Below are 12,500 nucleotides of genomic sequence, written 5' to 3'. Positions count from 1 at the left end.
ATAAACTCTCAGGTTCAGTTTCAGCAGAACAGAAATCCAGAGCTGAAGGGAACAGTGATGAGGAGGAACTTTCAGAACGTTAACAAGGAACCATGAAAGGAACCGACAGTCAGGAAGAGGAACCCGTCCTCCTCGGGTCGACATCACACAGCGAGGGCTGGAGAGGAAATCAGATTAATACAGGAACTGATCTGACAATAAAAATATATAAACATTGATCTGTGCCTTATTTCAGAAACAGATTTAATGTCATGCTGAGTTCAGATTTTTATTTATTTTTGTTGTTTGTTCGTTCTTTTGCTGTATTTATATTAGATACACTAATTATCTGCATTTTATCTGCATTTGTCTTCTTTCCTTCCTGATGATGAAGAGAATGATGATGATGAGGGTGATGATGAAGAGGATGATGAGGATGAGGGTGATGACGACGACAGTGATGATGGTGATGATGAGGATGATGATGAGGATGATGGTGATGATGAGGATGATGATGATGATGCGGATGATGATGATGATGAGGATGATGATGATGAGGATGAGGGTGATGATGAAGAGGATGATGAGGATGAGGGTGATGACGACGACAGTGATGATGGTGATGCGGATGATGATGATGGTGATGATGAGGATGATGATGATGATGCGGATGATGATGATGAGGATGAGGGTGATGATGAAGAGGATGATGAGGATGAGGGTGATGACGACGACAGTGATGATGGTGATGCGGATGATGATGATGAGGATGATGGTGATGATGAGGATGATGATGCGGATGATGATGATGAGGATGAGGGTGATGATGAAGAGGATGATGATGGTGATGCGGATGATGATGATGAGGATGATGGTGATGATGAGGATGATGATGATGATGATGCGGATGATGATGATGAGGATGAGGATGACAGGTATGTGCTCAGTGTTTGGCGTCATGCAGTAATGTAAGCGTTGCCGTGGTGATATTTTAATAATGGGTGATGATTAAAGGAAAGCTTCAGCACTCACCTTTACACTCTTAAAACCAGGTTCCTTTAAGGTTCTTTAAATGGTTAAAGGTTCTTCATTTCTAAAGTGATTCTACTTGGAAGCCTGTCAGAGGAGAAAACCCTCTGTTGTAGATTTCTTCCCTAAATACATCTGAAATGTTCTACTGCGAAAAAAAAGACAGCTACGACAAAGTGTTATTAAATCCCACTGTACAGCAGATCAGGACAGATCTCACTCCGGATCAGCTCTTTTCCTCACAGCAGGTTAGCTTTCAGCACGTAGCGAGAGCTCACTGGGTTCCTGCTACTGCAGATCTGCAGGTGGACTTTAAATTTGGCCTCCATGATGGAAAAAGTTGAAAGAACATTCCCAATTTTCCATCACAGTTCCATTAAAAATGTAGTTTTGTGGCAGAAAGCTGAGAGAGAGTGTTTAACAAGCAGAGTGATGAAAGAACGTGAGAACGTTGAGTTGAAGTTGCGTGAGTAATTGATTGCAGTAGCTCAGTGGAAGAGATTTACGAGGATGTTTTCAGCTCTACACACACCTCAGAACATTTTGTGCTTATTGGTTTGTTTAATTCTGTGCAGTGTGATACCAAACCAGAAGAATCAGTTTCACTCTGAATCAGACTCGCCACACCGACTCACTGGTGTGAAAGCGCTCTTAGAAGCGAGCGTAAAATTCATTCAGGAAGTGCAGCAGCTTTCAGGAAGCGTTTTTTCAAAGTGGGAACAAAAGCTGCTTTCAGAAAACTCTCCAAATGTTAACATGCGATCAGGAAATACATCAGGCTTCTCATCTGCCAAACACAACTGCTGTACAAAACCACTTTTAATGACAATCAGTCATAATATTTTGGTTGTTAGGAAACACACCTCTTCAAACCTGATGATTTTTAATCTTCTATCCTGGTCCCAGCTACAGCTGTGACGAATAAAACATGCAGTTTTCATGAAGATAAACAAGAAACTGTACGCTTACTTTGTGTTAGAACCAAATTTAGCATGTAAGATACGTGAAACTTTACGCACACGTTATTCTCTAATGGAACTGAGAACAGGAACAACATTAAATGTAACTATAAACAGATAAAAAGTATGAGGTGTAATTGGTAAACTGACATGGTAAAAGAGGAATGAAACACTTGGGGAAGTGCTGTGAGGTGATAACAGTAACGCTGCTTCATCACACCACCCAGTCGTTGATTATTTTCCTAACTCTGAGTGTTTTATTCCTAACAGAATTCCGAACTACTCCTTCAACGTGCAGTGTGAAGCTGTAGGAGTGAAAGGGTTAACTCTAACGCATGTGTCTGTCAGAAGCAGCTGTTTGATGGAGGAATGAACACACTGGCCTTTAGTGAGGGTCAGAGCGAGTCTCTGCTCTCCCCAACAGGAAAAGCAAACAAACACGACTCCGTGACCCAAACGAGCGTGAACTTTAGGAGCAGTGTCACACGCAAACATGCCCTCCAGAACATCACACTGATTCAGGTGAGCAGGTGCCCTGAAAGTGCTCCAGAGCAAACATCTCAGATTCCTTCACAACTCCAGAGAGTGTAAATAGTCCGGGTCAGTCCGGCTGAAGTGTAACCGTACGAACACACTCGTTGGCCTTGGAAATGGAGCTTGTGTTGACTCTGGACACGAAACTGAAGGAAGTGTAAAGAGTGAAAGGTTTTCATGTCCATCTTCTAAAGCAGCTTCTTAAAAGCCTGGCTTGTTGGGTCCCTCGGGAGGCCGAGCATTACCGGGCAAAAGTCCAAGTCTGTAAACAGCGAGGAAACACGGCCAGCCCTGTGGCTAAACAACATGCTTTTAATGTGACTCACATGGATGAGGGGTAATGGAGCGAATCCGATACGTGGCCCGAAGCAAAAGAACCGACGCAGACCTTTAGCGCTCTCGTTATCATCAGAGGCGTTCCTCAGGGCTCTGTTCTGGGCCCGATAACAAAAACAAACAAAAAAAAACACATAATATGCACAGCTACTCTAAAGTTCCACACACACCTGCAATAAGCATCACAAAGCTCAGTCCAGAAACGGGAAAATTTTACATAACTGATCATTTTCCATCACATACAAAAAGAAATTACAACTTTCTTACAACTTTGCCCTAAAAACAGCATCACATTCAAATGAGTTTTTGGGAGCCATTTTGAACCCACTCTGGATTTCAGATGAAATTAAAAATTATTCGATTATAAACAAACATTATAAACTACATGAGCAATTCAGACTCACTCACACTCGCACACGAGACTCGCATTGTTAAAGGGTTAACGAGAAACAGGCGGTGTAACACAGCACCGCGTGACACAGCGTTATCAGCAATGTGATAATCACTAAACTCCGAGGCGTTCCTCAGGGATCTGTTCTGGGTCTGATAACAAAATAACACACAGCTACTCTAAAAGCTCAGTGTAAGTCTGCTGTTGTAATCACAAAACTCCACCCAACATCATCAGACACAGAATACTGTATATTTAATGCACTGTAATCATCATAATGCCCTGATGGAGTGATTAGCATTCGCTGTTCTGCATATCTGCATATGAATCCAGAAACATAATGCACTTCATTCTTTATAACTGAGCTTCCAGTGTTCTGTGGCTTCTGTGTACTGGGATTAGAACATTACTGCCTGCTCAAGCCTCTACCCAGAATTCCTTTCTCTAAGGCTCAAAGCCCACCCACATTGAGGCCAGCTGTGTAAAAGCAGATCATCTTTACAGAAAAAAGTGAAGTAAATACCTTTCCTGGCTGAGTGAGCAGCGATAATACACACACTCGCCACAGGATCAACTTCTCCGAGTCAACTCCTCCAAGGATCGCTTATCTCAGAGTCAAACACGAGCAGATTTCATGTCAAACACGATCCTACTCAGAGCAGATTTAACGTTAATCACGATCCCACACTCCTGATTCTGAACAAAAGAGTGGAACTATGTCACATAATCAGCTGCAAGGAATTATTATATTCATGGTACGATAATCATGTGACCCAGCATGGCAGATTTCTTCAGCACATCGCAGTATATAACGTTTAACACCAATTATCACCCGGTTCTGTGATGACTTGATTCTGATTGGTCAGCTGATGTGTTAGGAGGCGGGATATTTCTGAATGACAGGACATAAAATCTGTGATTGTAATCGCCAGATCGTCGTTCTGCTGCGATCACTCTAACGAGCAACGAAAACACCGATGATGGTTTATTTCCTACGAGGGTGTGCGACACAGAGTCGAGATTTCAGTAAATGACATTTGAAATTTCAAGATTTTCTTCATCTTATGCAAATTAGGTTTGACGTGATAAAGAAGCGACAAATCCAAACGAGTGTCTCGAGCGATTCTGATGAATCCTGCAGCGAGAAAATGTTTCACTGCAAACGATTCTCCAAAAAACTTTCTCGAATTAATTGTGAATGGTTCCATCAGTTACTGTTTTGTTGGAGCATCAAGATGACATCATCAAAGAGCGCCAACCAATCACATGCAGTCACGGAGAGACTGGAACTCACACACACACACACACACACACACACACACGACATAGAACAGTCAGTTCTACCTGCAAGATTACTGATCTGGAATCAGTAGCACTATCACTATAGAGAAACCACACACACACACACGCGCGCACACGCACACACACACACACACACACACACACACACACACACACACACACACACACACACACACACACACGACCACAAGTATGTAGATATGAGAGGAAACACCCTGTTATATTTTTAGTCTTATTTATGTATATTTTACATTATAAATAAAAAATGTTAAATAAAAACCCCAAATATTTAAAACTGAAAGAAAAAAAAAATGTAAACATTGGAAAAATTAAGTACAAAATTTACATTTCAAATCAGCTGCTTCAGTCAGTTTGTAATTATTTTAAAAAAAAAAACAGTATAAAATATCTCAGTGTACTGTGCTATAATTTATCACATGGTGCTATAATTTATCACATGGTGCTATAATTTATCACATGTCGGTGGACTGCTGTGGTACGAGAGGAGTAGAAGACTCAGGAACATGCTGTTACAGGAAAATAATCAACTTTGCAGTAACTCCATGGCTGATTATTTCACTGTATAACTTGCGTTTGTGTCTCAGCTCTGTGTGTGGATTGTTTTTGTGTCTCAGTTCTAAATGAGTAAAAGTGTAAAAGTGGAGGGAGTGAATGAAGGTGTGTTTTTTCTCAGCAGCGGCTCTACAACAGCGCGGTGTGTTCAGCGGCTCGGACTCGTCAGATGCGACGGAGCGCGGTTCTCGGCTGAAAGAGCGTCTGTTAGGAACCTCACTGTGAAAAAAACCCACGTTATTTATGCGTGAAAAGGAGTGAAACGGGATCTGAGCCCGGCTGCTGAGAGACGTTTGTGCGCCGTTGTTTTTGTTTTCTCGGCTGCGGCGGGGCTTTAATTTGCGCAGGCAGTTCGTTAAGTGAGATAATACAGGAGCACAGAGGAGGTCTGTGGAGAGCAGGAGGCTCCCTTCTTCCTCTCCTCTTCTCCACAGAGACCTCTTTCTCCCGCACTCTCTCTTCTTTACAACCTACACACACACACACACACACACACACACACACACACACACACACACACACGCATTTCTACATCCTGCCTGAACCGCAGGGACAGAGAGTGTGAGGAAGGGCAACGGTCAAGTGTAATTACTCTCAGACTCTTAGAGCACTAACACTTCTCTAAACACTCACACACACACACACACACACAGACACACACACAGACACCATCATTACGCTGTTCATCATTCAGTCATTTTATACATTATATATTATATATTTTATATATTAGGACTGTTAGAAGACGTTTGCCTTCATTTTACCGCCTCAGTGGGACAGAATTTAACTCAAGAGCCCAAATATTAACCAAACGTGATTTACTTACTTTATACTGACTCTAATCTCACACGCGAACACAGGCCTCGTGTCTAATGTACAAAACGTGAAATAAGCGCACGTTATAATCACAGTATTTTGTATGGTGTTCATTCTCTACATTACACATGTGATGATTACTGTTTCTACATATTTCACAACAGTACAGTAACACAGTATAATCTCTCGAAATGTGCAGTGAAACGAGAGCAGCACTTTGCTCCTGTGAAACTAAATTAAAATTAAAATCTGATGAAAATAACAAACTGAATAATCTGTTAATCAGAAAAATATTCACTGTGTGAGCTTTTAAACCCCAATTACTTCCACAGTCAGTCTGGTGTAAATTCTGCGTTATCTTTGTATTAATTTTTTAAAAGATTTGAAGTTAACTTGCGTTACCAAGATGTTAATCCTTTAAGACTTAAAACATAAACATTACGAATAAACATCACGACTAAACTTTAGTGAATAAGTTTGATTCAAATTCCATGAAACATGCATGTAAGTGTGTGAGGACTACAGTGTTCTCAGATTACAGTGCACACAAACTGATTTTAATTCATTAATACAGATGGATGAAAATCTCTGCATGTAAACACAGCGTGTAAAAGAACCGACAGAGAGTTCTCTATTCATCCTGTGGAACCCCTTCACTCGGTTCCTGTTTCATTTCCTCCTCCTGACGCTTTCACACTGAGGGTTTCAGCACGTTACGTGCAAAAGCACTGCTGAATGTTAACGTGTGTGTGTTTGCAATAATCGTCAAGAAATCAGTGAGGTCCAGTCATGAGCTCCAAAAAATAAACCGGATTTAAATGATGTGTTTTGTTCACATTTATCTGATTTGGACCTAAATCTTGTTTTATTCTGTACGTTTTCAGTGTTTAAAGATGATTCCTCGTCACGCTGTACGAGATCCTGCACAAGTGTGTTGTGAATTCTGTAACAGTGTGTGTGATAGCGCGCGTCTCCGTGTCGGATTATATGATGAAGATCCTCTAATGATAGACCTGCGATTAAACAACACGACTACGTTCTGCTCACGTCATCAATCAGTGTGATCTCGAAATCAGCTGGTGCAAAACGGGCTCAAATAAACAAACACACAGACACACACACACACACAGACACACACACACAGACACACAGACACACACACACAAAATGAGTCATAATGAGATGCTAAGTATCTGCCATGTTAATGAGCTAGCAGAAGAAGAGCTCGAGTAAGTGTTCATTCATTCATCTTCAGTCATACAGACAAGTAATGAAAGGGTTAAATTGCTAAAAGGTTAAGTATTATCACTGCTCTTGTAAACAGTGTAGAAGTTTAACATACTTCTAAACAGCTTCATCTGCTTTTTAAAAACAAAACTACATCAAAATGGGAGAAGAACTTCACCTGAAGCTCTGCCTTCTTCTAGTGAACTTCCTAAAAATTCCCATCTCTCTCTCTTTCTCCACTAGTGATGAAGTTTCTGCACCATCACCCCCTCATCTCCTCCTTACTCTTCCACTCCTACTCAAGTCTCGAGCTTCTGGACATTTTATTCAAAGCAGAACTTCAGCTCTGGTTCTCAAAGTTCTCACATTTATTCACAAAATCACTCTTTTAGTCATTTAGCGGAGGATGTGGTCTGCACTCGCAAACTCCTACATCCTGCTCCTGAAGTCTGGGCTGCTGTCCATTCGATTCCTCATTCAAACTTTACTCGAGGTGACAGAAGAGAAGACGAGAAGAAGAGAAGACTGGACTAAGGGGAGGTGTGAAAAATCTGCAGCGGTGTTAATGACCGAGTTCCTCACCAGAGATGCAGATCCAAGCACTTTATTTTAATTAATCTGAGTGTTAAAATGCAAGTGTGTGTGTGTGTGTGTGTGTGTGTAAAAACAAGGCAAGAAGGCGACATTTAGCTCATTAGGCTCAGAGACGGAGGGAGAATGAGGAAGACGGAGGGACACAAAGCCACATCGTAAAACTAGAAGAAGGGAAAAGGCTTTTCTGCTCAAATCTGAACATTTGGTTAATAGATTATAAACACAATAAACAGAGAAAGAACTAAACACATCATGCACTGTGCTGGAACAACTAACACAAACCGTCTGCGTATTTTCATAAAGTATATATATTGTTGTGTAATTTTGTTATTTAATTAGCGTATCTGCAGATGTGTAACACTTTCATAGCTAAAAATGGAGTAAAATCACAAATCAGAAAAGGCCTTGGCTTCAGTGTGAACGGCTTAAAGCATTACACCAGACACAAAGAAAGCATTAGACACCTCTGTGGGTAATAAAAACACAATAGTGAATCACTGTGTGTGTGTGTGTGTGTGTGTGTGTGTGTGTGTGTGTGTGTGTGTGTGTGTGTGTGTGTGTGTGTTCGAGGCATGAGCAGTCATCACCCGGGATTAACTTCATACGTCTGAGGAATGCTGGGTTTAAAGTCGCTGAATTCGCTCTTCAGCTCGTTCAGACGGTAATCGACACAAATTAAGCCGAGACTCAGCGTTTATTTTCCTCTGGAGCGCCGTGCGGCTTTTCCACTCACACACGAGATTTATCCTAAATATTTAACCAACACTAATCAGAGGTGCTTCTCCACCACAGAGCAGACGACTCGCATGCAGACGAGACCAAACAGCTGAAGAGACGCGAGCGCTTAAATACAAACACATGGAGACGAGGCCACTGTCAGAAAATCCTACAGAGTGTGAGAGCTGTCCAATAAAACACCGCGTGTGCTGCTGCTACAGGAAAATAATCAACGCCAGGGTGGTGTGATGAAGCGGAGTTACTGTTACCACCACAAAGCTGATTATTTTCCTCTAACAGCACGTCCCTGAGTGTTTTATTCCTCTTACACCACAGCAATTTACCTTCGACTACAGTGTTTTACTTAAAGAACGATAGTCATACTTTAGCGTAACTAAACCTAAAGCATAAACTCCTCTGTCCTGAAGACGTCGGAAAACTTAAAGTTACAGCTTTACCTCTGACTGTTACAAAGCGCTGACACTGGAGACTCCTTCCATAAACGTTAAATAATAAACATCTTACAGAAAACTTCACGTCAACTATTACACACATTTTAATCTGTTTATTATCAGTGGAGCGTCGCTGTACACGTCCCTGTGAACGAGCTGTTACTATAGAAACGATAACATAGTAGAGCGAGTGCATTAATATAAACCTGCGCTACTGTCAGAGCTGCTGTTATAGAAAACTAATCAACAGCTTCTGACCAATCAGAGTGCAGAACTCAGGAGCTCTGAATGCCACATCTCAAACTCTATCATCGTACCAGTATATCAGCACAGCTTTGTATGCATTCCATTATCAGAATGAATACAGTAAGATGAATTTAACACACACACGCACTCACACACACGCACTCACACACACGCACTCACACACACGCACTCACACACACGCACTCACACACACGCGCGCACTCACACGCGCGCACTCACACGCGCGCACTCACACACACGTGCGCACTGTATATCCCTGGACCCTATGCATTCATACAGTGGATAAAGGAATCATTCATCACTTCCTGCTGCAGCACACCTGGATAAAAAATGCGAACTCATTCTCCAAATCACTGCCTACCACACACACACACACACACACACACACACACACACACACACACACACACCTGCAGCTGAGGCCGAGTCATTAAGTGTAATGATAGGCACGTCTTGATGCTGTCAGGAGGATCTGGCTCTGTGCCAGCTGATACAGTGAAACCATCAGTGGAACATCAGCTCATGAAACAGACGGTGGTCACATGATCAGTCTGATAGCCTTTAAGCTCGTATCTGATCAGTCATGCGTTATCTGATGAGGAGAGAGCGAAAGGTGAAACAGTGTGTTATCAGGTTCACACCCTCCTGCTGTGTTAAAGTGTCTTTGATCATTCAAATGACTTTATAACATCAACCTTCACACACTCGGCTCGATGTCTGTAACGAACGCGATGCAAGAACTCGGGTTCGTATGTGGGTCAAAGACGAAGCGTATCGCTTTCTTCTGTATCCAAAGACTAATAAATTTACTGAGAGTTAATTATTATGCAGGAGTTTTATATCATCCTCCTGCACTCACACACTGCACTCACGTACGCAACATTTAAACTAGGATTTACTCAGTTCTACGCAAATTAGCCACAACACTAAAGCGACAAATTCAAACGAGTGTCTCGAATGACTCCTCTGGCCGATCCGATGGAGCGTGGGGTCCGACGTTTCCTCAGTTCCCCGCTCACAACTGTAGTTCCTACCTGCAATTAGAAAATTATATATTATATAATCGTGGGTTCATCTTCTCCTTTTATATACGACCTCTCATTTTCATGAAATGTGTACAGAGACGTTAGGAAGAAAAATAAAACTTGGAAGGAAGCAGCAGAGATCGTTGATGCCTCTGGTGAGGTTACGTGTATAGCTAGAACAGTTAGCTCGCTTTTCTAATCTAACCTGAGAGCGAAGCCGAGCGTGTAACACATAAATCACACAACTGTGCGTGATTAGTGCGTTATTTAATTTGTGTTTAATGAATTAGCTTTATAAGATATATTTGGCTACTACCGTTTCTCATCAGAATTTAAAAAAAAAAAAACGCAGGACAGGCCACGCCCATAAGCGACAAATGACAAGCGACATGTGAGACTCGTCAGTGTGAATGTAATGCTTTTTCAGAAACTTTTTTCTGAATCACTTCTAGTGTGTGAGCGCTGACTTTAGGCCACGCCCATTAGCTGAGTCTGATGCTGGTGTGGAGTGACATCAGACTGGGTCCGAGAGCTGCAATAAGAGACGGAGTGGAATAAAAATCTTGGCAATGTGAAGAATCCGACATTTTTAAGAAGCGCTCCACTTCCTGTGGTTAGCGTGGCTAAAAGCTGTTAAAGTAAAGATGGTCTGAAGTATTTGACTAGCGCCATGTTACAGTGTGTAAGTGTGGCTAAGGGCCATGTATACAGCTTCCATCCTGCTCCACACGCTGTATTAAAGCAATTAACACTGCAAATTATAGGCAGAGGCCTACAGGAAACAGGAAGTGGACATGAAACTCCACCCCTCAGACACTTCGGCTCCACAGGATGAGCCACACGCCATCGTTTTTTAAAGTTAGACCTTATAAACCAACGCGGCTTCTTCCTGTAGTTATGCTGCTTTAAAGCTGGGAAAATGAAGACTAAAGCAACGAGCTGATCCTCTAAAGAGTTTTACTGAGTTAGAAACCACAGCAAGGTCATTTTTATACACTGCACTGAGTCACGCTGTGGCCCTGACAGGCGCTCGAGATGTAGAGATATACCTACACTCCTAAAAATAAAGACGCCAGAAAGAGTGTGTGTGTGTGTGTGTGTGTGTGTGTGTGAGAGAGAGAGAGAGAGAGTGATGAACTGGTGTCTCATCCAGAGTGTATTCCCACCTCACTCCCAGTATTCCTGGGATAAACTCCACATCCACCTCCATCCTGAAGATGTTCATGGTTCCATGATTTTTTTTACTTAGAGTGTGTGTGTGTGTGTGTGTGTGTGTGTGTGAGAGAGAGAGAGAGAGAGAGAGAGTGTGTGTGTGTGTGTGTGTGTGAGAGAGAGAGAGAGAGAGAGAGAGTGTGTGTGTGTGTGAGAGAGAGAGAGAGAGAGAGAGAGAGAGAGTGTGTGTGAGAGAGAGAGAGAGAGAGTGTGTGTGTGTGTGTGTGTGTGTGTGTGAGAGAGAGAGAGAGAGAGAGAGAGAGAGAGAGAGAGAGAGAGAGAGAGAGAGAGAGTGTGTGTGAGAGAGAGAGAGAGAGAGTGTGTGTGTGTGTGTGTGTGTGTGTGTGTGTGTGTGTTGTGAGAGAGAGAGAGAGAGAGAGAGAGAGAGAGTGTGTGTGTGAGAGAGAGAGAGAGAGAGAGAGAGAGAGAGAGAGAGAGAGTGTGTGTGTGTGAGAGAGAGAGAGAGAGAGAGAGAGAGAGTGTGTGTGTGTGTGTGTGTGTGTGTGTGTACCACAGTGTTTTTGTATTTATTAGAGATTTAGAGCTTTTTAAATAATTATTATTGTGTGTCTCCTCCACTCTTACAGTAAAAGATTGAACCCAAACCTCAATGATGCAAAACCAATCAGCTACAGATAAATAAAATCACTTCAGCTTCGAATCTCACTTCTTCCTGTCTGTGGAAATACCTCAGGAACCGGAACCAGAACTCTTTCTGGAACTTTTACTTTAAAGGAGACAGCTGCAGCCTGGTGCACATGAACAGGGTGAGGAGTACAAACCGCTGAGTGTGTTCTTCATTCCTCATTCACAGAAATACACAATAACACACCACATCTCCATCAGCACACAACATGGCAGCAACACACACAACTTCCGGTTTTATTTACATCAGAAACCTCCTCAAATTCTCTCTCTCACACACACACACACACACACACACACACACACACACAGTGTTTTGTCGGGTAATTACGGTAATCCCGCTGTGTTATGAATATTACCTGAATGTGAAAAGGGAATTCGGTGTACTGGCCCTTTAAATCTAATTATAGCGCCGGTCTGAAGTGATCTCCTTAACCGGCAG

General features: G+C 42.3%; 1 protein-coding gene across 1 annotated transcript in view; it reads right to left on the bottom strand.

The window, feature by feature from the left end:
- The window catches only part of me1 (malic enzyme 1, NADP(+)-dependent, cytosolic), a 48,687-nt gene that overhangs the window by 35,892 nt on the left and 295 nt on the right, over nucleotides 1–12,500 (bottom strand). The window lies entirely within an intron of this gene.

Source organism: Pangasianodon hypophthalmus, chromosome 21 (assembly GCF_027358585.1).
Source record: "Pangasianodon hypophthalmus isolate fPanHyp1 chromosome 21, fPanHyp1.pri, whole genome shotgun sequence".
Classification (NCBI taxonomy): domain Eukaryota; kingdom Metazoa; phylum Chordata; class Actinopteri; order Siluriformes; family Pangasiidae; genus Pangasianodon; species Pangasianodon hypophthalmus.
The sequence above is the reverse complement of the archived record's forward strand: the minus strand, read 5'-3'. Positions and strand labels throughout refer to the sequence as shown.